This window comes from Sphaerodactylus townsendi, linkage group LG14, assembly GCF_021028975.2.
Source record: "Sphaerodactylus townsendi isolate TG3544 linkage group LG14, MPM_Stown_v2.3, whole genome shotgun sequence".
NCBI lineage: Eukaryota > Metazoa > Chordata > Lepidosauria > Squamata > Sphaerodactylidae > Sphaerodactylus > Sphaerodactylus townsendi.
In genome coordinates this window covers 12,299,337-12,326,045 of record NC_059438.1, presented here as the reverse complement: position 1 = coordinate 12,326,045, position 26,709 = coordinate 12,299,337, and positions in this window count along the sequence as shown.

Genomic DNA, 26,709 nt, shown 5'->3' with positions numbered 1-26,709 from the left:
GGGGTGGGGGGGGGGGGGGGTGGGGGGGGGGGGGGGTGGGGGGGGGGGGGGGTGGGGGGGGGGGGGGGTGGGGGGGGGGGGGGGTGGGGGGGGGGGGGGGTGGGGGGGGGGGGGGGTGGGGGGGGGGGGGGGTGGGGGGGGGGGGGGGTGGGGGGGGGGGGGGGTGGGGGGGGGGGGGGGTGGGGGGGGGGGGGGGTGGGGGGGGGGGGGGGTGGGGGGGGGGGGGGGTGGGGGGGGGGGGGGGTGGGGGGGGGGGGGGGTGGGGGGGGGGGGGGGTGGGGGGGGGGGGGGGTGGGGGGGGGGGGGGGTGGGGGGGGGGGGGGGTGGGGGGGGGGGGGGGTGGGGGGGGGGGGGGGTGGGGGGGGGGGGGGGTGGGGGGGGGGGGGGGTGGGGGGGGGGGGGGGTGGGGGGGGGGGGGGGTGGGGGGGGGGGGGGGTGGGGGGGGGGGGGGGTGGGGGGGGGGGGGGGTGGGGGGGGGGGGGGGTGGGGGGGGGGGGGGGTGGGGGGGGGGGGGGGTGGGGGGGGGGGGGGGTGGGGGGGGGGGGGGGTGGGGGGGGGGGGGGGTGGGGGGGGGGGGGGGTGGGGGGGGGGGGGGGTGGGGGGGGGGGGGGGTGGGGGGGGGGGGGGGTGGGGGGGGGGGGGGGTGGGGGGGGGGGGGGGTGGGGGGGGGGGGGGGTGGGGGGGGGGGGGGGTGGGGGGGGGGGGGGGTGGGGGGGGGGGGGGGTGGGGGGGGGGGGGGGTGGGGGGGGGGGGGGGTGGGGGGGGGGGGGGGTGGGGGGGGGGGGGGGTGGGGGGGGGGGGGGGTGGGGGGGGGGGGGGGTGGGGGGGGGGGGGGGTGGGGGGGGGGGGGGGTGGGGGGGGGGGGGGGTGGGGGGGGGGGGGGGTGGGGGGGGGGGGGGGTGGGGGGGGGGGGGGGTGGGGGGGGGGGGGGGTGGGGGGGGGGGGGGGTGGGGGGGGGGGGGGGTGGGGGGGGGGGGGGGTGGGGGGGGGGGGGGGTGGGGGGGGGGGGGGGTGGGGGGGGGGGGGGGTGGGGGGGGGGGGGGGTGGGGGGGGGGGGGGGTGGGGGGGGGGGGGGGTGGGGGGGGGGGGGGGTGGGGGGGGGGGGGGGTGGGGGGGGGGGGGGGTGGGGGGGGGGGGGGGTGGGGGGGGGGGGGGGTGGGGGGGGGGGGGGGTGGGGGGGGGGGGGGGTGGGGGGGGGGGGGGGTGGGGGGGGGGGGGGGTGGGGGGGGGGGGGGGTGGGGGGGGGGGGGGGTGGGGGGGGGGGGGGGTGGGGGGGGGGGGGGGTGGGGGGGGGGGGGGGTGGGGGGGGGGGGGGGTGGGGGGGGGGGGGGGTGGGGGGGGGGGGGGGTGGGGGGGGGGGGGGGTGGGGGGGGGGGGGGGTGGGGGGGGGGGGGGGTGGGGGGGGGGGGGGGTGGGGGGGGGGGGGGGTGGGGGGGGGGGGGGGTGGGGGGGGGGGGGGGTGGGGGGGGGGGGGGGTGGGGGGGGGGGGGGGTGGGGGGGGGGGGGGGTGGGGGGGGGGGGGGGTGGGGGGGGGGGGGGGTGGGGGGGGGGGGGGGTGGGGGGGGGGGGGGGTGGGGGGGGGGGGGGGTGGGGGGGGGGGGGGGTGGGGGGGGGGGGGGGTGGGGGGGGGGGGGGGTGGGGGGGGGGGGGGGTGGGGGGGGGGGGGGGTGGGGGGGGGGGGGGGTGGGGGGGGGGGGGGGTGGGGGGGGGGGGGGGTGGGGGGGGGGGGGGGTGGGGGGGGGGGGGGGTGGGGGGGGGGGGGGGTGGGGGGGGGGGGGGGTGGGGGGGGGGGGGGGTGGGGGGGGGGGGGGGTGGGGGGGGGGGGGGGTGGGGGGGGGGGGGGGTGGGGGGGGGGGGGGGTGGGGGGGGGGGGGGGTGGGGGGGGGGGGGGGTGGGGGGGGGGGGGGGTGGGGGGGGGGGGGGGTGGGGGGGGGGGGGGGTGGGGGGGGGGGGGGGTGGGGGGGGGGGGGGGTGGGGGGGGGGGGGGGTGGGGGGGGGGGGGGGTGGGGGGGGGGGGGGGTGGGGGGGGGGGGGGGTGGGGGGGGGGGGGGGTGGGGGGGGGGGGGGGTGGGGGGGGGGGGGGGTGGGGGGGGGGGGGGGTGGGGGGGGGGGGGGGTGGGGGGGGGGGGGGGTGGGGGGGGGGGGGGGTGGGGGGGGGGGGGGGTGGGGGGGGGGGGGGGTGGGGGGGGGGGGGGGTGGGGGGGGGGGGGGGTGGGGGGGGGGGGGGGTGGGGGGGGGGGGGGGTGGGGGGGGGGGGGGGTGGGGGGGGGGGGGGGTGGGGGGGGGGGGGGGTGGGGGGGGGGGGGGGTGGGGGGGGGGGGGGGTGGGGGGGGGGGGGGGTGGGGGGGGGGGGGGGTGGGGGGGGGGGGGGGTGGGGGGGGGGGGGGGTGGGGGGGGGGGGGGGTGGGGGGGGGGGGGGGTGGGGGGGGGGGGGGGTGGGGGGGGGGGGGGGTGGGGGGGGGGGGGGGTGGGGGGGGGGGGGGGTGGGGGGGGGGGGGGGTGGGGGGGGGGGGGGGTGGGGGGGGGGGGGGGTGGGGGGGGGGGGGGGTGGGGGGGGGGGGGGGTGGGGGGGGGGGGGGGTGGGGGGGGGGGGGGGTGGGGGGGGGGGGGGGTGGGGGGGGGGGGGGGTGGGGGGGGGGGGGGGTGGGGGGGGGGGGGGGTGGGGGGGGGGGGGGGTGGGGGGGGGGGGGGGTGGGGGGGGGGGGGGGTGGGGGGGGGGGGGGGTGGGGGGGGGGGGGGGTGGGGGGGGGGGGGGGTGGGGGGGGGGGGGGGTGGGGGGGGGGGGGGGTGGGGGGGGGGGGGGGTGGGGGGGGGGGGGGGTGGGGGGGGGGGGGGGTGGGGGGGGGGGGGGGTGGGGGGGGGGGGGGGTGGGGGGGGGGGGGGGTGGGGGGGGGGGGGGGTGGGGGGGGGGGGGGGTGGGGGGGGGGGGGGGTGGGGGGGGGGGGGGGTGGGGGGGGGGGGGGGTGGGGGGGGGGGGGGGTGGGGGGGGGGGGGGGTGGGGGGGGGGGGGGGTGGGGGGGGGGGGGGGTGGGGGGGGGGGGGGGTGGGGGGGGGGGGGGGTGGGGGGGGGGGGGGGTGGGGGGGGGGGGGGGTGGGGGGGGGGGGGGGTGGGGGGGGGGGGGGGTGGGGGGGGGGGGGGGTGGGGGGGGGGGGGGGTGGGGGGGGGGGGGGGTGGGGGGGGGGGGGGGTGGGGGGGGGGGGGGGTGGGGGGGGGGGGGGGTGGGGGGGGGGGGGGGTGGGGGGGGGGGGGGGTGGGGGGGGGGGGGGGTGGGGGGGGGGGGGGGTGGGGGGGGGGGGGGGTGGGGGGGGGGGGGGGTGGGGGGGGGGGGGGGTGGGGGGGGGGGGGGGTGGGGGGGGGGGGGGGTGGGGGGGGGGGGGGGTGGGGGGGGGGGGGGGTGGGGGGGGGGGGGGGTGGGGGGGGGGGGGGGTGGGGGGGGGGGGGGGTGGGGGGGGGGGGGGGTGGGGGGGGGGGGGGGTGGGGGGGGGGGGGGGTGGGGGGGGGGGGGGGTGGGGGGGGGGGGGGGTGGGGGGGGGGGGGGGTGGGGGGGGGGGGGGGTGGGGGGGGGGGGGGGTGGGGGGGGGGGGGGGTGGGGGGGGGGGGGGGTGGGGGGGGGGGGGGGTGGGGGGGGGGGGGGGTGGGGGGGGGGGGGGGTGGGGGGGGGGGGGGGTGGGGGGGGGGGGGGGTGGGGGGGGGGGGGGGTGGGGGGGGGGGGGGGTGGGGGGGGGGGGGGGTGGGGGGGGGGGGGGGTGGGGGGGGGGGGGGGTGGGGGGGGGGGGGGGTGGGGGGGGGGGGGGGTGGGGGGGGGGGGGGGTGGGGGGGGGGGGGGGTGGGGGGGGGGGGGGGTGGGGGGGGGGGGGGGTGGGGGGGGGGGGGGGTGGGGGGGGGGGGGGGTGGGGGGGGGGGGGGGTGGGGGGGGGGGGGGGTGGGGGGGGGGGGGGGTGGGGGGGGGGGGGGGTGGGGGGGGGGGGGGGTGGGGGGGGGGGGGGGTGGGGGGGGGGGGGGGTGGGGGGGGGGGGGGGTGGGGGGGGGGGGGGGTGGGGGGGGGGGGGGGTGGGGGGGGGGGGGGGTGGGGGGGGGGGGGGGTGGGGGGGGGGGGGGGTGGGGGGGGGGGGGGGTGGGGGGGGGGGGGGGTGGGGGGGGGGGGGGGTGGGGGGGGGGGGGGGTGGGGGGGGGGGGGGGTGGGGGGGGGGGGGGGTGGGGGGGGGGGGGGGTGGGGGGGGGGGGGGGTGGGGGGGGGGGGGGGTGGGGGGGGGGGGGGGTGGGGGGGGGGGGGGGTGGGGGGGGGGGGGGGTGGGGGGGGGGGGGGGTGGGGGGGGGGGGGGGTGGGGGGGGGGGGGGGTGGGGGGGGGGGGGGGTGGGGGGGGGGGGGGGTGGGGGGGGGGGGGGGTGGGGGGGGGGGGGGGTGGGGGGGGGGGGGGGTGGGGGGGGGGGGGGGTGGGGGGGGGGGGGGGTGGGGGGGGGGGGGGGTGGGGGGGGGGGGGGGTGGGGGGGGGGGGGGGTGGGGGGGGGGGGGGGTGGGGGGGGGGGGGGGTGGGGGGGGGGGGGGGTGGGGGGGGGGGGGGGTGGGGGGGGGGGGGGGTGGGGGGGGGGGGGGGTGGGGGGGGGGGGGGGTGGGGGGGGGGGGGGGTGGGGGGGGGGGGGGGTGGGGGGGGGGGGGGGTGGGGGGGGGGGGGGGTGGGGGGGGGGGGGGGTGGGGGGGGGGGGGGGTGGGGGGGGGGGGGGGTGGGGGGGGGGGGGGGTGGGGGGGGGGGGGGGTGGGGGGGGGGGGGGGTGGGGGGGGGGGGGGGTGGGGGGGGGGGGGGGTGGGGGGGGGGGGGGGTGGGGGGGGGGGGGGGTGGGGGGGGGGGGGGGTGGGGGGGGGGGGGGGTGGGGGGGGGGGGGGGTGGGGGGGGGGGGGGGTGGGGGGGGGGGGGGGTGGGGGGGGGGGGGGGTGGGGGGGGGGGGGGGTGGGGGGGGGGGGGGGTGGGGGGGGGGGGGGGTGGGGGGGGGGGGGGGTGGGGGGGGGGGGGGGTGGGGGGGGGGGGGGGTGGGGGGGGGGGGGGGTGGGGGGGGGGGGGGGTGGGGGGGGGGGGGGGTGGGGGGGGGGGGGGGTGGGGGGGGGGGGGGGTGGGGGGGGGGGGGGGTGGGGGGGGGGGGGGGTGGGGGGGGGGGGGGGTGGGGGGGGGGGGGGGTGGGGGGGGGGGGGGGTGGGGGGGGGGGGGGGTGGGGGGGGGGGGGGGTGGGGGGGGGGGGGGGTGGGGGGGGGGGGGGGTGGGGGGGGGGGGGGGTGGGGGGGGGGGGGGGTGGGGGGGGGGGGGGGTGGGGGGGGGGGGGGGTGGGGGGGGGGGGGGGTGGGGGGGGGGGGGGGTGGGGGGGGGGGGGGGTGGGGGGGGGGGGGGGTGGGGGGGGGGGGGGGTGGGGGGGGGGGGGGGTGGGGGGGGGGGGGGGTGGGGGGGGGGGGGGGTGGGGGGGGGGGGGGGTGGGGGGGGGGGGGGGTGGGGGGGGGGGGGGGTGGGGGGGGGGGGGGGTGGGGGGGGGGGGGGGTGGGGGGGGGGGGGGGTGGGGGGGGGGGGGGGTGGGGGGGGGGGGGGGTGGGGGGGGGGGGGGGTGGGGGGGGGGGGGGGTGGGGGGGGGGGGGGGTGGGGGGGGGGGGGGGTGGGGGGGGGGGGGGGTGGGGGGGGGGGGGGGTGGGGGGGGGGGGGGGTGGGGGGGGGGGGGGGTGGGGGGGGGGGGGGGTGGGGGGGGGGGGGGGTGGGGGGGGGGGGGGGTGGGGGGGGGGGGGGGTGGGGGGGGGGGGGGGTGGGGGGGGGGGGGGGTGGGGGGGGGGGGGGGTGGGGGGGGGGGGGGGTGGGGGGGGGGGGGGGTGGGGGGGGGGGGGGGTGGGGGGGGGGGGGGGTGGGGGGGGGGGGGGGTGGGGGGGGGGGGGGGTGGGGGGGGGGGGGGGTGGGGGGGGGGGGGGGTGGGGGGGGGGGGGGGTGGGGGGGGGGGGGGGTGGGGGGGGGGGGGGGTGGGGGGGGGGGGGGGTGGGGGGGGGGGGGGGTGGGGGGGGGGGGGGGTGGGGGGGGGGGGGGGTGGGGGGGGGGGGGGGTGGGGGGGGGGGGGGGTGGGGGGGGGGGGGGGTGGGGGGGGGGGGGGGTGGGGGGGGGGGGGGGTGGGGGGGGGGGGGGGTGGGGGGGGGGGGGGGTGGGGGGGGGGGGGGGTGGGGGGGGGGGGGGGTGGGGGGGGGGGGGGGTGGGGGGGGGGGGGGGTGGGGGGGGGGGGGGGTGGGGGGGGGGGGGGGTGGGGGGGGGGGGGGGTGGGGGGGGGGGGGGGTGGGGGGGGGGGGGGGTGGGGGGGGGGGGGGGTGGGGGGGGGGGGGGGTGGGGGGGGGGGGGGGTGGGGGGGGGGGGGGGTGGGGGGGGGGGGGGGTGGGGGGGGGGGGGGGTGGGGGGGGGGGGGGGTGGGGGGGGGGGGGGGTGGGGGGGGGGGGGGGTGGGGGGGGGGGGGGGTGGGGGGGGGGGGGGGTGGGGGGGGGGGGGGGTGGGGGGGGGGGGGGGTGGGGGGGGGGGGGGGTGGGGGGGGGGGGGGGTGGGGGGGGGGGGGGGTGGGGGGGGGGGGGGGTGGGGGGGGGGGGGGGTGGGGGGGGGGGGGGGTGGGGGGGGGGGGGGGTGGGGGGGGGGGGGGGTGGGGGGGGGGGGGGGTGGGGGGGGGGGGGGGTGGGGGGGGGGGGGGGTGGGGGGGGGGGGGGGTGGGGGGGGGGGGGGGTGGGGGGGGGGGGGGGTGGGGGGGGGGGGGGGTGGGGGGGGGGGGGGGTGGGGGGGGGGGGGGGTGGGGGGGGGGGGGGGTGGGGGGGGGGGGGGGTGGGGGGGGGGGGGGGTGGGGGGGGGGGGGGGTGGGGGGGGGGGGGGGTGGGGGGGGGGGGGGGTGGGGGGGGGGGGGGGTGGGGGGGGGGGGGGGTGGGGGGGGGGGGGGGTGGGGGGGGGGGGGGGTGGGGGGGGGGGGGGGTGGGGGGGGGGGGGGGTGGGGGGGGGGGGGGGTGGGGGGGGGGGGGGGTGGGGGGGGGGGGGGGTGGGGGGGGGGGGGGGTGGGGGGGGGGGGGGGTGGGGGGGGGGGGGGGTGGGGGGGGGGGGGGGTGGGGGGGGGGGGGGGTGGGGGGGGGGGGGGGTGGGGGGGGGGGGGGGTGGGGGGGGGGGGGGGTGGGGGGGGGGGGGGGTGGGGGGGGGGGGGGGTGGGGGGGGGGGGGGGTGGGGGGGGGGGGGGGTGGGGGGGGGGGGGGGTGGGGGGGGGGGGGGGTGGGGGGGGGGGGGGGTGGGGGGGGGGGGGGGTGGGGGGGGGGGGGGGTGGGGGGGGGGGGGGGTGGGGGGGGGGGGGGGTGGGGGGGGGGGGGGGTGGGGGGGGGGGGGGGTGGGGGGGGGGGGGGGTGGGGGGGGGGGGGGGTGGGGGGGGGGGGGGGTGGGGGGGGGGGGGGGTGGGGGGGGGGGGGGGTGGGGGGGGGGGGGGGTGGGGGGGGGGGGGGGTGGGGGGGGGGGGGGGTGGGGGGGGGGGGGGGTGGGGGGGGGGGGGGGTGGGGGGGGGGGGGGGTGGGGGGGGGGGGGGGTGGGGGGGGGGGGGGGTGGGGGGGGGGGGGGGTGGGGGGGGGGGGGGGTGGGGGGGGGGGGGGGTGGGGGGGGGGGGGGGTGGGGGGGGGGGGGGGTGGGGGGGGGGGGGGGTGGGGGGGGGGGGGGGTGGGGGGGGGGGGGGGTGGGGGGGGGGGGGGGTGGGGGGGGGGGGGGGTGGGGGGGGGGGGGGGTGGGGGGGGGGGGGGGTGGGGGGGGGGGGGGGTGGGGGGGGGGGGGGGTGGGGGGGGGGGGGGGTGGGGGGGGGGGGGGGTGGGGGGGGGGGGGGGTGGGGGGGGGGGGGGGTGGGGGGGGGGGGGGGTGGGGGGGGGGGGGGGTGGGGGGGGGGGGGGGTGGGGGGGGGGGGGGGTGGGGGGGGGGGGGGGTGGGGGGGGGGGGGGGTGGGGGGGGGGGGGGGTGGGGGGGGGGGGGGGTGGGGGGGGGGGGGGGTGGGGGGGGGGGGGGGTGGGGGGGGGGGGGGGTGGGGGGGGGGGGGGGTGGGGGGGGGGGGGGGTGGGGGGGGGGGGGGGTGGGGGGGGGGGGGGGTGGGGGGGGGGGGGGGTGGGGGGGGGGGGGGGTGGGGGGGGGGGGGGGTGGGGGGGGGGGGGGGTGGGGGGGGGGGGGGGTGGGGGGGGGGGGGGGTGGGGGGGGGGGGGGGTGGGGGGGGGGGGGGGTGGGGGGGGGGGGGGGTGGGGGGGGGGGGGGGTGGGGGGGGGGGGGGGTGGGGGGGGGGGGGGGTGGGGGGGGGGGGGGGTGGGGGGGGGGGGGGGTGGGGGGGGGGGGGGGTGGGGGGGGGGGGGGGTGGGGGGGGGGGGGGGTGGGGGGGGGGGGGGGTGGGGGGGGGGGGGGGTGGGGGGGGGGGGGGGTGGGGGGGGGGGGGGGTGGGGGGGGGGGGGGGTGGGGGGGGGGGGGGGTGGGGGGGGGGGGGGGTGGGGGGGGGGGGGGGTGGGGGGGGGGGGGGGTGGGGGGGGGGGGGGGTGGGGGGGGGGGGGGGTGGGGGGGGGGGGGGGTGGGGGGGGGGGGGGGTGGGGGGGGGGGGGGGTGGGGGGGGGGGGGGGTGGGGGGGGGGGGGGGTGGGGGGGGGGGGGGGTGGGGGGGGGGGGGGGTGGGGGGGGGGGGGGGTGGGGGGGGGGGGGGGTGGGGGGGGGGGGGGGTGGGGGGGGGGGGGGGTGGGGGGGGGGGGGGGTGGGGGGGGGGGGGGGTGGGGGGGGGGGGGGGTGGGGGGGGGGGGGGGTGGGGGGGGGGGGGGGTGGGGGGGGGGGGGGGTGGGGGGGGGGGGGGGTGGGGGGGGGGGGGGGTGGGGGGGGGGGGGGGTGGGGGGGGGGGGGGGTGGGGGGGGGGGGGGGTGGGGGGGGGGGGGGGTGGGGGGGGGGGGGGGTGGGGGGGGGGGGGGGTGGGGGGGGGGGGGGGTGGGGGGGGGGGGGGGTGGGGGGGGGGGGGGGTGGGGGGGGGGGGGGGTGGGGGGGGGGGGGGGTGGGGGGGGGGGGGGGTGGGGGGGGGGGGGGGTGGGGGGGGGGGGGGGTGGGGGGGGGGGGGGGTGGGGGGGGGGGGGGGTGGGGGGGGGGGGGGGTGGGGGGGGGGGGGGGTGGGGGGGGGGGGGGGTGGGGGGGGGGGGGGGTGGGGGGGGGGGGGGGTGGGGGGGGGGGGGGGTGGGGGGGGGGGGGGGTGGGGGGGGGGGGGGGTGGGGGGGGGGGGGGGTGGGGGGGGGGGGGGGTGGGGGGGGGGGGGGGTGGGGGGGGGGGGGGGTGGGGGGGGGGGGGGGTGGGGGGGGGGGGGGGTGGGGGGGGGGGGGGGTGGGGGGGGGGGGGGGTGGGGGGGGGGGGGGGTGGGGGGGGGGGGGGGTGGGGGGGGGGGGGGGTGGGGGGGGGGGGGGGTGGGGGGGGGGGGGGGTGGGGGGGGGGGGGGGTGGGGGGGGGGGGGGGTGGGGGGGGGGGGGGGTGGGGGGGGGGGGGGGTGGGGGGGGGGGGGGGTGGGGGGGGGGGGGGGTGGGGGGGGGGGGGGGTGGGGGGGGGGGGGGGTGGGGGGGGGGGGGGGTGGGGGGGGGGGGGGGTGGGGGGGGGGGGGGGTGGGGGGGGGGGGGGGTGGGGGGGGGGGGGGGTGGGGGGGGGGGGGGGTGGGGGGGGGGGGGGGTGGGGGGGGGGGGGGGTGGGGGGGGGGGGGGGTGGGGGGGGGGGGGGGTGGGGGGGGGGGGGGGTGGGGGGGGGGGGGGGTGGGGGGGGGGGGGGGTGGGGGGGGGGGGGGGTGGGGGGGGGGGGGGGTGGGGGGGGGGGGGGGTGGGGGGGGGGGGGGGTGGGGGGGGGGGGGGGTGGGGGGGGGGGGGGGTGGGGGGGGGGGGGGGTGGGGGGGGGGGGGGGTGGGGGGGGGGGGGGGTGGGGGGGGGGGGGGGTGGGGGGGGGGGGGGGTGGGGGGGGGGGGGGGTGGGGGGGGGGGGGGGTGGGGGGGGGGGGGGGTGGGGGGGGGGGGGGGTGGGGGGGGGGGGGGGTGGGGGGGGGGGGGGGTGGGGGGGGGGGGGGGTGGGGGGGGGGGGGGGTGGGGGGGGGGGGGGGTGGGGGGGGGGGGGGGTGGGGGGGGGGGGGGGTGGGGGGGGGGGGGGGTGGGGGGGGGGGGGGGTGGGGGGGGGGGGGGGTGGGGGGGGGGGGGGGTGGGGGGGGGGGGGGGTGGGGGGGGGGGGGGGTGGGGGGGGGGGGGGGTGGGGGGGGGGGGGGGTGGGGGGGGGGGGGGGTGGGGGGGGGGGGGGGTGGGGGGGGGGGGGGGTGGGGGGGGGGGGGGGTGGGGGGGGGGGGGGGTGGGGGGGGGGGGGGGTGGGGGGGGGGGGGGGTGGGGGGGGGGGGGGGTGGGGGGGGGGGGGGGTGGGGGGGGGGGGGGGTGGGGGGGGGGGGGGGTGGGGGGGGGGGGGGGTGGGGGGGGGGGGGGGTGGGGGGGGGGGGGGGTGGGGGGGGGGGGGGGTGGGGGGGGGGGGGGGTGGGGGGGGGGGGGGGTGGGGGGGGGGGGGGGTGGGGGGGGGGGGGGGTGGGGGGGGGGGGGGGTGGGGGGGGGGGGGGGTGGGGGGGGGGGGGGGTGGGGGGGGGGGGGGGTGGGGGGGGGGGGGGGTGGGGGGGGGGGGGGGTGGGGGGGGGGGGGGGTGGGGGGGGGGGGGGGTGGGGGGGGGGGGGGGTGGGGGGGGGGGGGGGTGGGGGGGGGGGGGGGTGGGGGGGGGGGGGGGTGGGGGGGGGGGGGGGTGGGGGGGGGGGGGGGTGGGGGGGGGGGGGGGTGGGGGGGGGGGGGGGTGGGGGGGGGGGGGGGTGGGGGGGGGGGGGGGTGGGGGGGGGGGGGGGTGGGGGGGGGGGGGGGTGGGGGGGGGGGGGGGTGGGGGGGGGGGGGGGTGGGGGGGGGGGGGGGTGGGGGGGGGGGGGGGTGGGGGGGGGGGGGGGTGGGGGGGGGGGGGGGTGGGGGGGGGGGGGGGTGGGGGGGGGGGGGGGTGGGGGGGGGGGGGGGTGGGGGGGGGGGGGGGTGGGGGGGGGGGGGGGTGGGGGGGGGGGGGGGTGGGGGGGGGGGGGGGTGGGGGGGGGGGGGGGTGGGGGGGGGGGGGGGTGGGGGGGGGGGGGGGTGGGGGGGGGGGGGGGTGGGGGGGGGGGGGGGTGGGGGGGGGGGGGGGTGGGGGGGGGGGGGGGTGGGGGGGGGGGGGGGTGGGGGGGGGGGGGGGTGGGGGGGGGGGGGGGTGGGGGGGGGGGGGGGTGGGGGGGGGGGGGGGTGGGGGGGGGGGGGGGTGGGGGGGGGGGGGGGTGGGGGGGGGGGGGGGTGGGGGGGGGGGGGGGTGGGGGGGGGGGGGGGTGGGGGGGGGGGGGGGTGGGGGGGGGGGGGGGTGGGGGGGGGGGGGGGTGGGGGGGGGGGGGGGTGGGGGGGGGGGGGGGTGGGGGGGGGGGGGGGTGGGGGGGGGGGGGGGTGGGGGGGGGGGGGGGTGGGGGGGGGGGGGGGTGGGGGGGGGGGGGGGTGGGGGGGGGGGGGGGTGGGGGGGGGGGGGGGTGGGGGGGGGGGGGGGTGGGGGGGGGGGGGGGTGGGGGGGGGGGGGGGTGGGGGGGGGGGGGGGTGGGGGGGGGGGGGGGTGGGGGGGGGGGGGGGTGGGGGGGGGGGGGGGTGGGGGGGGGGGGGGGTGGGGGGGGGGGGGGGTGGGGGGGGGGGGGGGTGGGGGGGGGGGGGGGTGGGGGGGGGGGGGGGTGGGGGGGGGGGGGGGTGGGGGGGGGGGGGGGTGGGGGGGGGGGGGGGTGGGGGGGGGGGGGGGTGGGGGGGGGGGGGGGTGGGGGGGGGGGGGGGTGGGGGGGGGGGGGGGTGGGGGGGGGGGGGGGTGGGGGGGGGGGGGGGTGGGGGGGGGGGGGGGTGGGGGGGGGGGGGGGTGGGGGGGGGGGGGGGTGGGGGGGGGGGGGGGTGGGGGGGGGGGGGGGTGGGGGGGGGGGGGGGTGGGGGGGGGGGGGGGTGGGGGGGGGGGGGGGTGGGGGGGGGGGGGGGTGGGGGGGGGGGGGGGTGGGGGGGGGGGGGGGTGGGGGGGGGGGGGGGTGGGGGGGGGGGGGGGTGGGGGGGGGGGGGGGTGGGGGGGGGGGGGGGTGGGGGGGGGGGGGGGTGGGGGGGGGGGGGGGTGGGGGGGGGGGGGGGTGGGGGGGGGGGGGGGTGGGGGGGGGGGGGGGTGGGGGGGGGGGGGGGTGGGGGGGGGGGGGGGTGGGGGGGGGGGGGGGTGGGGGGGGGGGGGGGTGGGGGGGGGGGGGGGTGGGGGGGGGGGGGGGTGGGGGGGGGGGGGGGTGGGGGGGGGGGGGGGTGGGGGGGGGGGGGGGTGGGGGGGGGGGGGGGTGGGGGGGGGGGGGGGTGGGGGGGGGGGGGGGTGGGGGGGGGGGGGGGTGGGGGGGGGGGGGGGTGGGGGGGGGGGGGGGTGGGGGGGGGGGGGGGTGGGGGGGGGGGGGGGTGGGGGGGGGGGGGGGTGGGGGGGGGGGGGGGTGGGGGGGGGGGGGGGTGGGGGGGGGGGGGGGTGGGGGGGGGGGGGGGTGGGGGGGGGGGGGGGTGGGGGGGGGGGGGGGTGGGGGGGGGGGGGGGTGGGGGGGGGGGGGGGTGGGGGGGGGGGGGGGTGGGGGGGGGGGGGGGTGGGGGGGGGGGGGGGTGGGGGGGGGGGGGGGTGGGGGGGGGGGGGGGTGGGGGGGGGGGGGGGTGGGGGGGGGGGGGGGTGGGGGGGGGGGGGGGTGGGGGGGGGGGGGGGTGGGGGGGGGGGGGGGTGGGGGGGGGGGGGGGTGGGGGGGGGGGGGGGTGGGGGGGGGGGGGGGTGGGGGGGGGGGGGGGTGGGGGGGGGGGGGGGTGGGGGGGGGGGGGGGTGGGGGGGGGGGGGGGTGGGGGGGGGGGGGGGTGGGGGGGGGGGGGGGTGGGGGGGGGGGGGGGTGGGGGGGGGGGGGGGTGGGGGGGGGGGGGGGTGGGGGGGGGGGGGGGTGGGGGGGGGGGGGGGTGGGGGGGGGGGGGGGTGGGGGGGGGGGGGGGTGGGGGGGGGGGGGGGTGGGGGGGGGGGGGGGTGGGGGGGGGGGGGGGTGGGGGGGGGGGGGGGTGGGGGGGGGGGGGGGTGGGGGGGGGGGGGGGTGGGGGGGGGGGGGGGTGGGGGGGGGGGGGGGTGGGGGGGGGGGGGGGTGGGGGGGGGGGGGGGTGGGGGGGGGGGGGGGTGGGGGGGGGGGGGGGTGGGGGGGGGGGGGGGTGGGGGGGGGGGGGGGTGGGGGGGGGGGGGGGTGGGGGGGGGGGGGGGTGGGGGGGGGGGGGGGTGGGGGGGGGGGGGGGTGGGGGGGGGGGGGGGTGGGGGGGGGGGGGGGTGGGGGGGGGGGGGGGTGGGGGGGGGGGGGGGTGGGGGGGGGGGGGGGTGGGGGGGGGGGGGGGTGGGGGGGGGGGGGGGTGGGGGGGGGGGGGGGTGGGGGGGGGGGGGGGTGGGGGGGGGGGGGGGTGGGGGGGGGGGGGGGTGGGGGGGGGGGGGGGTGGGGGGGGGGGGGGGTGGGGGGGGGGGGGGGTGGGGGGGGGGGGGGGTGGGGGGGGGGGGGGGTGGGGGGGGGGGGGGGTGGGGGGGGGGGGGGGTGGGGGGGGGGGGGGGTGGGGGGGGGGGGGGGTGGGGGGGGGGGGGGGTGGGGGGGGGGGGGGGTGGGGGGGGGGGGGGGTGGGGGGGGGGGGGGGTGGGGGGGGGGGGGGGTGGGGGGGGGGGGGGGTGGGGGGGGGGGGGGGTGGGGGGGGGGGGGGGTGGGGGGGGGGGGGGGTGGGGGGGGGGGGGGGTGGGGGGGGGGGGGGGTGGGGGGGGGGGGGGGTGGGGGGGGGGGGGGGTGGGGGGGGGGGGGGGTGGGGGGGGGGGGGGGTGGGGGGGGGGGGGGGTGGGGGGGGGGGGGGGTGGGGGGGGGGGGGGGTGGGGGGGGGGGGGGGTGGGGGGGGGGGGGGGTGGGGGGGGGGGGGGGTGGGGGGGGGGGGGGGTGGGGGGGGGGGGGGGTGGGGGGGGGGGGGGGTGGGGGGGGGGGGGGGTGGGGGGGGGGGGGGGTGGGGGGGGGGGGGGGTGGGGGGGGGGGGGGGTGGGGGGGGGGGGGGGTGGGGGGGGGGGGGGGTGGGGGGGGGGGGGGGTGGGGGGGGGGGGGGGTGGGGGGGGGGGGGGGTGGGGGGGGGGGGGGGTGGGGGGGGGGGGGGGTGGGGGGGGGGGGGGGTGGGGGGGGGGGGGGGTGGGGGGGGGGGGGGGTGGGGGGGGGGGGGGGTGGGGGGGGGGGGGGGTGGGGGGGGGGGGGGGTGGGGGGGGGGGGGGGTGGGGGGGGGGGGGGGTGGGGGGGGGGGGGGGTGGGGGGGGGGGGGGGTGGGGGGGGGGGGGGGTGGGGGGGGGGGGGGGTGGGGGGGGGGGGGGGTGGGGGGGGGGGGGGGTGGGGGGGGGGGGGGGTGGGGGGGGGGGGGGGTGGGGGGGGGGGGGGGTGGGGGGGGGGGGGGGTGGGGGGGGGGGGGGGTGGGGGGGGGGGGGGGTGGGGGGGGGGGGGGGTGGGGGGGGGGGGGGGTGGGGGGGGGGGGGGGTGGGGGGGGGGGGGGGTGGGGGGGGGGGGGGGTGGGGGGGGGGGGGGGTGGGGGGGGGGGGGGGTGGGGGGGGGGGGGGGTGGGGGGGGGGGGGGGTGGGGGGGGGGGGGGGTGGGGGGGGGGGGGGGTGGGGGGGGGGGGGGGTGGGGGGGGGGGGGGGTGGGGGGGGGGGGGGGTGGGGGGGGGGGGGGGTGGGGGGGGGGGGGGGTGGGGGGGGGGGGGGGTGGGGGGGGGGGGGGGTGGGGGGGGGGGGGGGTGGGGGGGGGGGGGGGTGGGGGGGGGGGGGGGTGGGGGGGGGGGGGGGTGGGGGGGGGGGGGGGTGGGGGGGGGGGGGGGTGGGGGGGGGGGGGGGTGGGGGGGGGGGGGGGTGGGGGGGGGGGGGGGTGGGGGGGGGGGGGGGTGGGGGGGGGGGGGGGTGGGGGGGGGGGGGGGTGGGGGGGGGGGGGGGTGGGGGGGGGGGGGGGTGGGGGGGGGGGGGGGTGGGGGGGGGGGGGGGTGGGGGGGGGGGGGGGTGGGGGGGGGGGGGGGTGGGGGGGGGGGGGGGTGGGGGGGGGGGGGGGTGGGGGGGGGGGGGGGTGGGGGGGGGGGGGGGTGGGGGGGGGGGGGGGTGGGGGGGGGGGGGGGTGGGGGGGGGGGGGGGTGGGGGGGGGGGGGGGTGGGGGGGGGGGGGGGTGGGGGGGGGGGGGGGTGGGGGGGGGGGGGGGTGGGGGGGGGGGGGGGTGGGGGGGGGGGGGGGTGGGGGGGGGGGGGGGTGGGGGGGGGGGGGGGTGGGGGGGGGGGGGGGTGGGGGGGGGGGGGGGTGGGGGGGGGGGGGGGTGGGGGGGGGGGGGGGTGGGGGGGGGGGGGGGTGGGGGGGGGGGGGGGTGGGGGGGGGGGGGGGTGGGGGGGGGGGGGGGTGGGGGGGGGGGGGGGTGGGGGGGGGGGGGGGTGGGGGGGGGGGGGGGTGGGGGGGGGGGGGGGTGGGGGGGGGGGGGGGTGGGGGGGGGGGGGGGTGGGGGGGGGGGGGGGTGGGGGGGGGGGGGGGTGGGGGGGGGGGGGGGTGGGGGGGGGGGGGGGTGGGGGGGGGGGGGGGTGGGGGGGGGGGGGGGTGGGGGGGGGGGGGGGTGGGGGGGGGGGGGGGTGGGGGGGGGGGGGGGTGGGGGGGGGGGGGGGTGGGGGGGGGGGGGGGTGGGGGGGGGGGGGGGTGGGGGGGGGGGGGGGTGGGGGGGGGGGGGGGTGGGGGGGGGGGGGGGTGGGGGGGGGGGGGGGTGGGGGGGGGGGGGGGTGGGGGGGGGGGGGGGTGGGGGGGGGGGGGGGTGGGGGGGGGGGGGGGTGGGGGGGGGGGGGGGTGGGGGGGGGGGGGGGTGGGGGGGGGGGGGGGTGGGGGGGGGGGGGGGTGGGGGGGGGGGGGGGTGGGGGGGGGGGGGGGTGGGGGGGGGGGGGGGTGGGGGGGGGGGGGGGTGGGGGGGGGGGGGGGTGGGGGGGGGGGGGGGTGGGGGGGGGGGGGGGTGGGGGGGGGGGGGGGTGGGGGGGGGGGGGGGTGGGGGGGGGGGGGGGTGGGGGGGGGGGGGGGTGGGGGGGGGGGGGGGTGGGGGGGGGGGGGGGTGGGGGGGGGGGGGGGTGGGGGGGGGGGGGGGTGGGGGGGGGGGGGGGTGGGGGGGGGGGGGGGTGGGGGGGGGGGGGGGTGGGGGGGGGGGGGGGTGGGGGGGGGGGGGGGTGGGGGGGGGGGGGGGTGGGGGGGGGGGGGGGTGGGGGGGGGGGGGGGTGGGGGGGGGGGGGGGTGGGGGGGGGGGGGGGTGGGGGGGGGGGGGGGTGGGGGGGGGGGGGGGTGGGGGGGGGGGGGGGTGGGGGGGGGGGGGGGTGGGGGGGGGGGGGGGTGGGGGGGGGGGGGGGTGGGGGGGGGGGGGGGTGGGGGGGGGGGGGGGTGGGGGGGGGGGGGGGTGGGGGGGGGGGGGGGTGGGGGGGGGGGGGGGTGGGGGGGGGGGGGGGTGGGGGGGGGGGGGGGTGGGGGGGGGGGGGGGTGGGGGGGGGGGGGGGTGGGGGGGGGGGGGGGTGGGGGGGGGGGGGGGTGGGGGGGGGGGGGGGTGGGGGGGGGGGGGGGTGGGGGGGGGGGGGGGTGGGGGGGGGGGGGGGTGGGGGGGGGGGGGGGTGGGGGGGGGGGGGGGTGGGGGGGGGGGGGGGTGGGGGGGGGGGGGGGTGGGGGGGGGGGGGGGTGGGGGGGGGGGGGGGTGGGGGGGGGGGGGGGTGGGGGGGGGGGGGGGTGGGGGGGGGGGGGGGTGGGGGGGGGGGGGGGTGGGGGGGGGGGGGGGTGGGGGGGGGGGGGGGTGGGGGGGGGGGGGGGTGGGGGGGGGGGGGGGTGGGGGGGGGGGGGGGTGGGGGGGGGGGGGGGTGGGGGGGGGGGGGGGTGGGGGGGGGGGGGGGTGGGGGGGGGGGGGGGTGGGGGGGGGGGGGGGTGGGGGGGGGGGGGGGTGGGGGGGGGGGGGGGTGGGGGGGGGGGGGGGTGGGGGGGGGGGGGGGTGGGGGGGGGGGGGGGTGGGGGGGGGGGGGGGTGGGGGGGGGGGGGGGTGGGGGGGGGGGGGGGTGGGGGGGGGGGGGGGTGGGGGGGGGGGGGGGTGGGGGGGGGGGGGGGTGGGGGGGGGGGGGGGTGGGGGGGGGGGGGGGTGGGGGGGGGGGGGGGTGGGGGGGGGGGGGGGTGGGGGGGGGGGGGGGTGGGGGGGGGGGGGGGTGGGGGGGGGGGGGGGTGGGGGGGGGGGGGGGTGGGGGGGGGGGGGGGTGGGGGGGGGGGGGGGTGGGGGGGGGGGGGGGTGGGGGGGGGGGGGGGTGGGGGGGGGGGGGGGTGGGGGGGGGGGGGGGTGGGGGGGGGGGGGGGTGGGGGGGGGGGGGGGTGGGGGGGGGGGGGGGTGGGGGGGGGGGGGGGTGGGGGGGGGGGGGGGTGGGGGGGGGGGGGGGTGGGGGGGGGGGGGGGTGGGGGGGGGGGGGGGTGGGGGGGGGGGGGGGTGGGGGGGGGGGGGGGTGGGGGGGGGGGGGGGTGGGGGGGGGGGGGGGTGGGGGGGGGGGGGGGTGGGGGGGGGGGGGGGTGGGGGGGGGGGGGGGTGGGGGGGGGGGGGGGTGGGGGGGGGGGGGGGTGGGGGGGGGGGGGGGTGGGGGGGGGGGGGGGTGGGGGGGGGGGGGGGTGGGGGGGGGGGGGGGTGGGGGGGGGGGGGGGTGGGGGGGGGGGGGGGTGGGGGGGGGGGGGGGTGGGGGGGGGGGGGGGTGGGGGGGGGGGGGGGTGGGGGGGGGGGGGGGTGGGGGGGGGGGGGGGTGGGGGGGGGGGGGGGTGGGGGGGGGGGGGGGTGGGGGGGGGGGGGGGTGGGGGGGGGGGGGGGTGGGGGGGGGGGGGGGTGGGGGGGGGGGGGGGTGGGGGGGGGGGGGGGTGGGGGGGGGGGGGGGTGGGGGGGGGGGGGGGTGGGGGGGGGGGGGGGTGGGGGGGGGGGGGGGTGGGGGGGGGGGGGGGTGGGGGGGGGGGGGGGTGGGGGGGGGGGGGGGTGGGGGGGGGGGGGGGTGGGGGGGGGGGGGGGTGGGGGGGGGGGGGGGTGGGGGGGGGGGGGGGTGGGGGGGGGGGGGGGTGGGGGGGGGGGGGGGTGGGGGGGGGGGGGGGTGGGGGGGGGGGGGGGTGGGGGGGGGGGGGGGTGGGGGGGGGGGGGGGTGGGGGGGGGGGGGGGTGGGGGGGGGGGGGGGTGGGGGGGGGGGGGGGTGGGGGGGGGGGGGGGTGGGGGGGGGGGGGGGTGGGGGGGGGGGGGGGTGGGGGGGGGGGGGGGTGGGGGGGGGGGGGGGTGGGGGGGGGGGGGGGTGGGGGGGGGGGGGGGTGGGGGGGGGGGGGGGTGGGGGGGGGGGGGGGTGGGGGGGGGGGGGGGTGGGGGGGGGGGGGGGTGGGGGGGGGGGGGGGTGGGGGGGGGGGGGGGTGGGGGGGGGGGGGGGTGGGGGGGGGGGGGGGTGGGGGGGGGGGGGGGTGGGGGGGGGGGGGGGTGGGGGGGGGGGGGGGTGGGGGGGGGGGGGGGTGGGGGGGGGGGGGGGTGGGGGGGGGGGGGGGTGGGGGGGGGGGGGGGTGGGGGGGGGGGGGGGTGGGGGGGGGGGGGGGTGGGGGGGGGGGGGGGTGGGGGGGGGGGGGGGTGGGGGGGGGGGGGGGTGGGGGGGGGGGGGGGTGGGGGGGGGGGGGGGTGGGGGGGGGGGGGGGTGGGGGGGGGGGGGGGTGGGGGGGGGGGGGGGTGGGGGGGGGGGGGGGTGGGGGGGGGGGGGGGTGGGGGGGGGGGGGGGTGGGGGGGGGGGGGGGTGGGGGGGGGGGGGGGTGGGGGGGGGGGGGGGTGGGGGGGGGGGGGGGTGGGGGGGGGGGGGGGTGGGGGGGGGGGGGGGTGGGGGGGGGGGGGGGTGGGGGGGGGGGGGGGTGGGGGGGGGGGGGGGTGGGGGGGGGGGGGGGTGGGGGGGGGGGGGGGTGGGGGGGGGGGGGGGTGGGGGGGGGGGGGGGTGGGGGGGGGGGGGGGTGGGGGGGGGGGGGGGTGGGGGGGGGGGGGGGTGGGGGGGGGGGGGGGTGGGGGGGGGGGGGGGTGGGGGGGGGGGGGGGTGGGGGGGGGGGGGGGTGGGGGGGGGGGGGGGTGGGGGGGGGGGGGGGTGGGGGGGGGGGGGGGTGGGGGGGGGGGGGGGTGGGGGGGGGGGGGGGTGGGGGGGGGGGGGGGTGGGGGGGGGGGGGGGTGGGGGGGGGGGGGGGTGGGGGGGGGGGGGGGTGGGGGGGGGGGGGGGTGGGGGGGGGGGGGGGTGGGGGGGGGGGGGGGTGGGGGGGGGGGGGGGTGGGGGGGGGGGGGGGTGGGGGGGGGGGGGGGTGGGGGGGGGGGGGGGTGGGGGGGGGGGGGGGTGGGGGGGGGGGGGGGTGGGGGGGGGGGGGGGTGGGGGGGGGGGGGGGTGGGGGGGGGGGGGGGTGGGGGGGGGGGGGGGTGGGGGGGGGGGGGGGTGGGGGGGGGGGGGGGTGGGGGGGGGGGGGGGTGGGGGGGGGGGGGGGTGGGGGGGGGGGGGGGTGGGGGGGGGGGGGGGTGGGGGGGGGGGGGGGTGGGGGGGGGGGGGGGTGGGGGGGGGGGGGGGTGGGGGGGGGGGGGGGTGGGGGGGGGGGGGGGTGGGGGGGGGGGGGGGTGGGGGGGGGGGGGGGTGGGGGGGGGGGGGGGTGGGGGGGGGGGGGGGTGGGGGGGGGGGGGGGTGGGGGGGGGGGGGGGTGGGGGGGGGGGGGGGTGGGGGGGGGGGGGGGTGGGGGGGGGGGGGGGTGGGGGGGGGGGGGGGTGGGGGGGGGGGGGGGTGGGGGGGGGGGGGGGTGGGGGGGGGGGGGGGTGGGGGGGGGGGGGGGTGGGGGGGGGGGGGGGTGGGGGGGGGGGGGGGTGGGGGGGGGGGGGGGTGGGGGGGGGGGGGGGTGGGGGGGGGGGGGGGTGGGGGGGGGGGGGGGTGGGGGGGGGGGGGGGTGGGGGGGGGGGGGGGTGGGGGGGGGGGGGGGTGGGGGGGGGGGGGGGTGGGGGGGGGGGGGGGTGGGGGGGGGGGGGGGTGGGGGGGGGGGGGGGTGGGGGGGGGGGGGGGTGGGGGGGGGGGGGGGTGGGGGGGGGGGGGGGTGGGGGGGGGGGGGGGTGGGGGGGGGGGGGGGTGGGGGGGGGGGGGGGTGGGGGGGGGGGGGGGTGGGGGGGGGGGGGGGTGGGGGGGGGGGGGGGTGGGGGGGGGGGGGGGTGGGGGGGGGGGGGGGTGGGGGGGGGGGGGGGTGGGGGGGGGGGGGGGTGGGGGGGGGGGGGGGTGGGGGGGGGGGGGGGTGGGGGGGGGGGGGGGTGGGGGGGGGGGGGGGTGGGGGGGGGGGGGGGTGGGGGGGGGGGGGGGTGGGGGGGGGGGGGGGTGGGGGGGGGGGGGGGTGGGGGGGGGGGGGGGTGGGGGGGGGGGGGGGTGGGGGGGGGGGGGGGTGGGGGGGGGGGGGGGTGGGGGGGGGGGGGGGTGGGGGGGGGGGGGGGTGGGGGGGGGGGGGGGTGGGGGGGGGGGGGGGTGGGGGGGGGGGGGGGTGGGGGGGGGGGGGGGTGGGGGGGGGGGGGGGTGGGGGGGGGGGGGGGGGGGGGGGGGGGGGGGTGGGGGGGGGGGACCCCCCCCCCCCAGTGCTTTGACAAATCAGTGTTTCTATGGCCCCTTCCGCACACACAGTCCACTTTCACAATTGTCCACCGTTGGGTTAAATCATTCCTTATTTGGGTTAAATTATTCCTAATTTGAAATAAAAAGCATAACTCTTTCTGTGCTCATTCTGCTGACTTTCCTTCTGCCTGAAGTGTTAGGAACGTGCTAACCCGGTCTATATTCTCTGCGGGTCCACTGGGCCACGTTGCAAGAACTCTTAGTATGGTACAAAAAAGGCATCCAGACACAATTCATATACAATTATAGAACCACAGCTGTTCTCATTTCCCTTGGGCAAAACATCAAAAGTTTCTTCCTACTGTTAACAGCTGCTACACAGGATTGTAAGTATAGCAATTTTAAAAATTATTTCTTACAGGTTAAGAACCAGTAATCAGCAAGAATCAAAGGGCACAAAGGCAAGGAGATAAAGAAACAACGAATTGTACACAGCCAGGGTGGTTTTGGATTTTGGGTTTTTTACACACACACACACACACGCGCACACACGCACACACACAATGTACACAGAGAAAGCTTCTGAATCGGAATTAACATTCAAATGCACTTAGGCACGTTGCAGTGAAATTTGTTTTTCAAACGTGAAAACTCCAAAACCTTATTGGGTCCTCCTGATTTCTCCTGGATGGAATGAATGCATAACATGAAGAAGAAGAAGAAGAAGAAGAAGAAGAAGAAGAAGAAGAAGAAGAAGAAGAAGAGGAGGAGGAGGAAGAGGAGGAGGAAGAGGATGATGATGAGGAGGAGTTTGGATTTATATCCCCCCTTTCTCTGCTGTAGGAGGCTCAAAGGGGCTTTACAATCTCCTTGCCTGGCTTCCCCCCTCACAACAACCACCCTTTGAGGTAGGTGGGCCTGAGAGAGCTTCGAGAAGCTGTGACTAGCCCAAGGTCACCCAGCTGGCGTGTGTGGGAGTGCACAGGCTAATCTGAATTCCCCAGATAAGCCTCCACAGCTCAGGCGGCAGAGCTGGGAATCAAACCCGGTTCCTCCAGATTAGATACACGAGCTCTTAACCTCCTACGCCACTGCTGAAAGCAGAAACAATGCACGCGATCCCATTAAATTGTGGGTGGTTTCAAGAATCTTTTTTTAATGTAAAATCACTAAACACTGACAGAACAAAATCCCTAATCAAAGGAAGCAGAAAAATGCCAGAAAGGACCCAGAAAGGGGAAGGTGGGGGATTGCCAAAGATCTTATCTTCAAGCCAGTTATATTGTGGTCATTCGACATTCATGCAGACCAAATAAAGGGATATTTAGCTGGCGCACTAGAGAGGCTGACTCCAACAATGTGATGAAAAGTAACCCTTGTTCAGAATATGTTTCGGATAAGAGGCAACCAGGAGATGGGGAGAGTTTCTCAAAAGCGTCATACACTTGTGGTGGGCCAGTTTGTTTATTTTGTGATCCTGCTGTTATTTGAGCCCTTGAACTGGATCCAAGCATCACTAGATACAATCACTGGCAATATATTTTGTAACGACTACATTGAGTTAGGAATGCATCTCAATTAGGGGCAATCCCTGACAGTGCCCAATCTGCATGGCACCAATGCAATGGTCTGTGCAGCCACGCAGCTTACAGGGAACGCTGGCTGAAAGTGTGACTGACCCAAGATCTTCCAGCACGCTTCCATGGCATGAGCGTGGATTCGAATTCAGGTCCTCCACATACTAGCCCCACACTCTTATCCATCTTACCACTACTCTTTCTTCCACCTCTGAAACTGCAGAAATTGCTGCAGATTATGCATGGTGCCATTCATGCTACCTTTCCGAGACTGAGATCCCTTCTGCATTCAAAAGAAGAAAGTCCTGTTGGGCATGTGTGAACTCTTTGCCACTATCTAAAATAGCTTGTTGGATCTTGCCCTTAAATTCGAGGTGATGGTACTGCATCCGTCAATGATTCATCCTGGAACTACATTAAAGAGATTGCTTTTTTATTATTCAATTCCCTTTTTTATTATTTAAAAAACACTATCAAAGCTAACAGGACTCAGAAGATTTGAGAAAGTAAATACCATCTGCAAGTTTTCATTTCCCATATCAGCCGGATAACTCAGTTACTGTCTTGAAAGTTGATTAGGAAAGCACAGTTCCCTGTAAGTACAGTTTTTAACATGTCAGAATATTACACACTTTCCAAGATAGATAGATAGATAGATAGATAGATAGATAGATAGATAGATAGATAGATAGATAGATAGATAGATAGATAGATAGATAGATAGATAGATAGATAGATAGATAGATAGATAGATAGATAGATAGATGGGTGGGTGGGTGGGTGGGTGGATGGATGGATGGATGGATGGATGGATGGATAGAGGGAGGGAGGGAGGGAGGGAGGGAGGGATTTTTTCTTCAGGGGAACTGTAACCTGGAAAGAAGTTATAATTCCTGGGAATTTGTAGGCCCCTCTTAGAAGCTGGCAACCTAAGACACCATGCCTAACAAGGTAGGGATTACCACTGGGTTTGCTTAAATTCAAGCCCTAAGGTCTAGTTCATTGCTATTGGATAATACATGGCCAGAGAGAGAGAGAAAGAGGCAATCAAGCATACCTCTACCACTTCTTTATTGAGAAGGTATCAGTGGCAAGTTATTTCTTTCAGTTTCCAAATGCCATTGGTGGAGACAGAAGACAACCACCTGGCATCCTTCCATTGTGGTTTAACCCAAACTTCACTGGAAACCACCATTCTGAGAATATTTCCAAGCATATTTTAAATCGATGGGATTCCCAATGTGGGTACTGCGGTGCCTGCTGATGGGTACTGTGGTGCCGGCTTGATCCTTCCCCAGATGACCTCTTCTCCAAATGACAGAGACGAGTCTGGCTATCCTCCTTAAGATGCTTTAGAAGACCACAGTGGGCCCCACCTTTGGGTCTGCACCTTTGGGAATGTAGCTGCTGTCATCATGAAATGTAGCTGCCGTCGTCATGAAATGCCACTTCCCTTAGAGGTTCCCAAGATTGTGATTGGCTGCTATATTTGAGATGGGTCCCACCTCTTGGGGAAGCCATTTTGCTTTGGCCTCCATGGCCTTCCTCCAAATTCCAGAAGTGCCTACAGACTCAACAGGTCTGAGGACTCCCGGCTGGTTTTAAATATGTGATAAACAGCTTTGGGAATCCATTTGCGGCAAGCAGCCAGAGATTTTTTTTAAAAAAAATATGATCACAAATATATACTTTGTTCCAGTTGTCCACAGGGTCTAATCCGGTCATTCTTAACCAAGAAAGAGAAGTGGGCAGAGGACAAATAAACAGAAGGTCAGTATGGTTCGGGCTCTGTCAATCCTCCAGGATTTGAGGCCTGCCGGATTAGAAAGCCTCTCTGAGGCAAAACATTTTCTCAATTATATGAAATTCTTGCCTGCTTGAAGGAACCCGGTCTTTCCAAAGAATCTCAGGGCTTAAACACCTCTCACATCTGGACGGGAGATTGAGCGCGCCGGCATATTATATAAAAAGCTGCCGTTTTACTGGAAGCGCCTCGTCTCTTTTCCTGAGAAAGCATGATTCATTTCATAGAAATTCTCATCTGCTATTAATCTTTCAGGATATAGTTAGTGTTCTGATATTTTTCAGATATTGTTTTATAGAGGGATTTGAAGTAGCTCTCCCTAGGCAGCCCGAAAGATTACTCAGTGATTATAAGCAACTCAATACTGTATGACAGCATTTCTATGCAAGGGACTTTACAATCATGTTTCATTAATTCAGCTTGAACGAAGCCTCATTTCAGGCCTTGAGGAGCTTAAGATTTATGTGAAATTAATAACATAACAGATGTCTTCACAATTTGGTTCCTCTGGAAAAAAAGAGAGAGAGAGAGAGAGAGAAAAGAAGAAGACGGTGATTACTTTGAAAACTTCAATGCTTTAAAATGCAGACTGAGGGAGTTGTTTCTCTTGGGTACGGGATTCCTTTCTATCATCCATCTCTCTGAACTAAGTGGAATTTAAATGTCAGCTTTATATTAAAGATTCCAATTCCTCGTGATTACACAAAATCATCAACAACAACAAGAACAAAAGGAGAGGTGTTACTTGCATTGATAAGCGGTGTCGGATAGTTCGGCTATTTTAGCACGATATTTAAGAACGGGCCACTGTGGTGTGATCGTGGGAAGAGCTTCAGACTAGTGTTTGGGGCATCTGAGGTTGAATCCTCTCTTGTGCCATGAAAGCTCACTAAGGGACCTTTGACCAGCCACAGCCTCTCAGTATAACCCACCTTACAGGATTGTTGTGAGGATAAAATGGAAGAAAGGTTTTGGATTTATATCCCAGCAGCAGTGGCGTAGGAGGTTAAGAGCTCGTGTATCTAATCTGGAGGAACCGGGTTTGATTCCCTGCTCTGCCGCCTGAGCTGTGGAGGCTTATCTGGGGAATTCAGATTAGCCTGTACACTCCCACACACACCAGCTGGGTGACCTTGGGCTAGTCACAGCTTCTTGGAGCTCTCTCAGCCCCACCTACCTCACAGGGTGAGGGGGGAAGGGCAAGGAGATTGTCAGCCCCTTTGAGTCTCCTGTAGGAGAGAAAGGGGGGATATAAATCCAAAACTCTTCTTTCTTCTTCTTCTTCTTCTTCTTCTTCTTCTTCTTCTTCTTCTTCTTCTTCTTCTTCTTCTTCTTCTTCTTCTTCTTCTTCTTCTTCTTCTTCTTCTTCTTCTTCTTCTTCTTCTTCTTCTTCTTCTTCTTCTTCTTCTTCCTCTCCTGTAAGGAGACTCAAGGTGACCTACAAGCTCCTTTCCCTTCCTCTCCCCACAGCAGACACCTTGTGAGGCAGGTGGGGCTGAGAGAGTTCCGGAGAACTGTGACTAGCCCAAGGTTACCCAGCAGGAATGGAGGAGTGCGGAAACACATCTGGTCACCAGTTAAGCCTCAGCCACTCAGGTGAAGGAGTGGGGAAACAAACCCAGTTCTCCAGATTAGAATCCACCTGCTCTTTAGTACTACACCACGCTGGCTGGAGGAGAGGAATGTGACGGTAGGAACTTTGAGTCCCTGTTGGGGAGAAAGGCAGGCACATTAATAAATGTTGGGGAGAAAGGCAGAAAGACAAGAATAAATTGAGATAAAATACATAATAAGCTAGAACAGATAAAACTTGCATCTTTTTGATCAGCTCTAGCAGGAAGTGAGGTGAGGACAATATTCAGAAGACAGCATTTTCGCGTGTCCTTTGCTGCTGACAATTTAATCGTCTTTTCCTCATAGGAAAATGAAATGTAGCTGGGTTGAACCACAGGCTCACAGGCCCCAAACCCTTCCACTCTGTAAAAGAGACAAAGCTGTCTCTTGCGAATGTCTCAGCCTAAGGCCAAAATCCTCTTTTTTTTTTCCTTCCCCGCATTTGTTTTAAGGAGAGTGCCTTTTTTCAAAACGCAGCTCTTTTATCTAAGACCCATCCAGGCAAGGTGCCTCGCTAGCTGAATTTTAACACATCCGGGCACTGGATGAAACCCCCGATGTATTTGTGTCTCGAAGGCTAAAGAGTAATTGGGGTGGGTGGGGTTTAAGATATTTTTGCTTGATTTTCTATCTGCTAAAAATCTACAAAGAACAAAAGGAATAGCGTCTTTTTAAAAATTCAGGTACCTTCAGGGAGATGAAGGACTGGGAAACTGACTCGGAGATGCGCATTAAGGCTAAGGACAATGTCAGAGGATTCACAACAACTGTCTGACTATTGTGGACACGGTTCATACCCCAGCTTCAGGTTTATAATGAGCCATTTCCCTTTTTCTTTTCGCCCTGCCCCAGGTATCTTGTCGTCACTGGCACATCACTCCACCGAGAGGTAAGAATGCAGAAATAAAAGATGGACAGTTTCACTCTTCGCTTGTGCCCGATATTTTGTGTGCTGGTGCAGGGATTCTCTGTGCCTCCATTTGCTGAAGTTTGCCCCAGGATTTTTGCTTCGCAGGCTCCGGTCCTGGGTGCCTA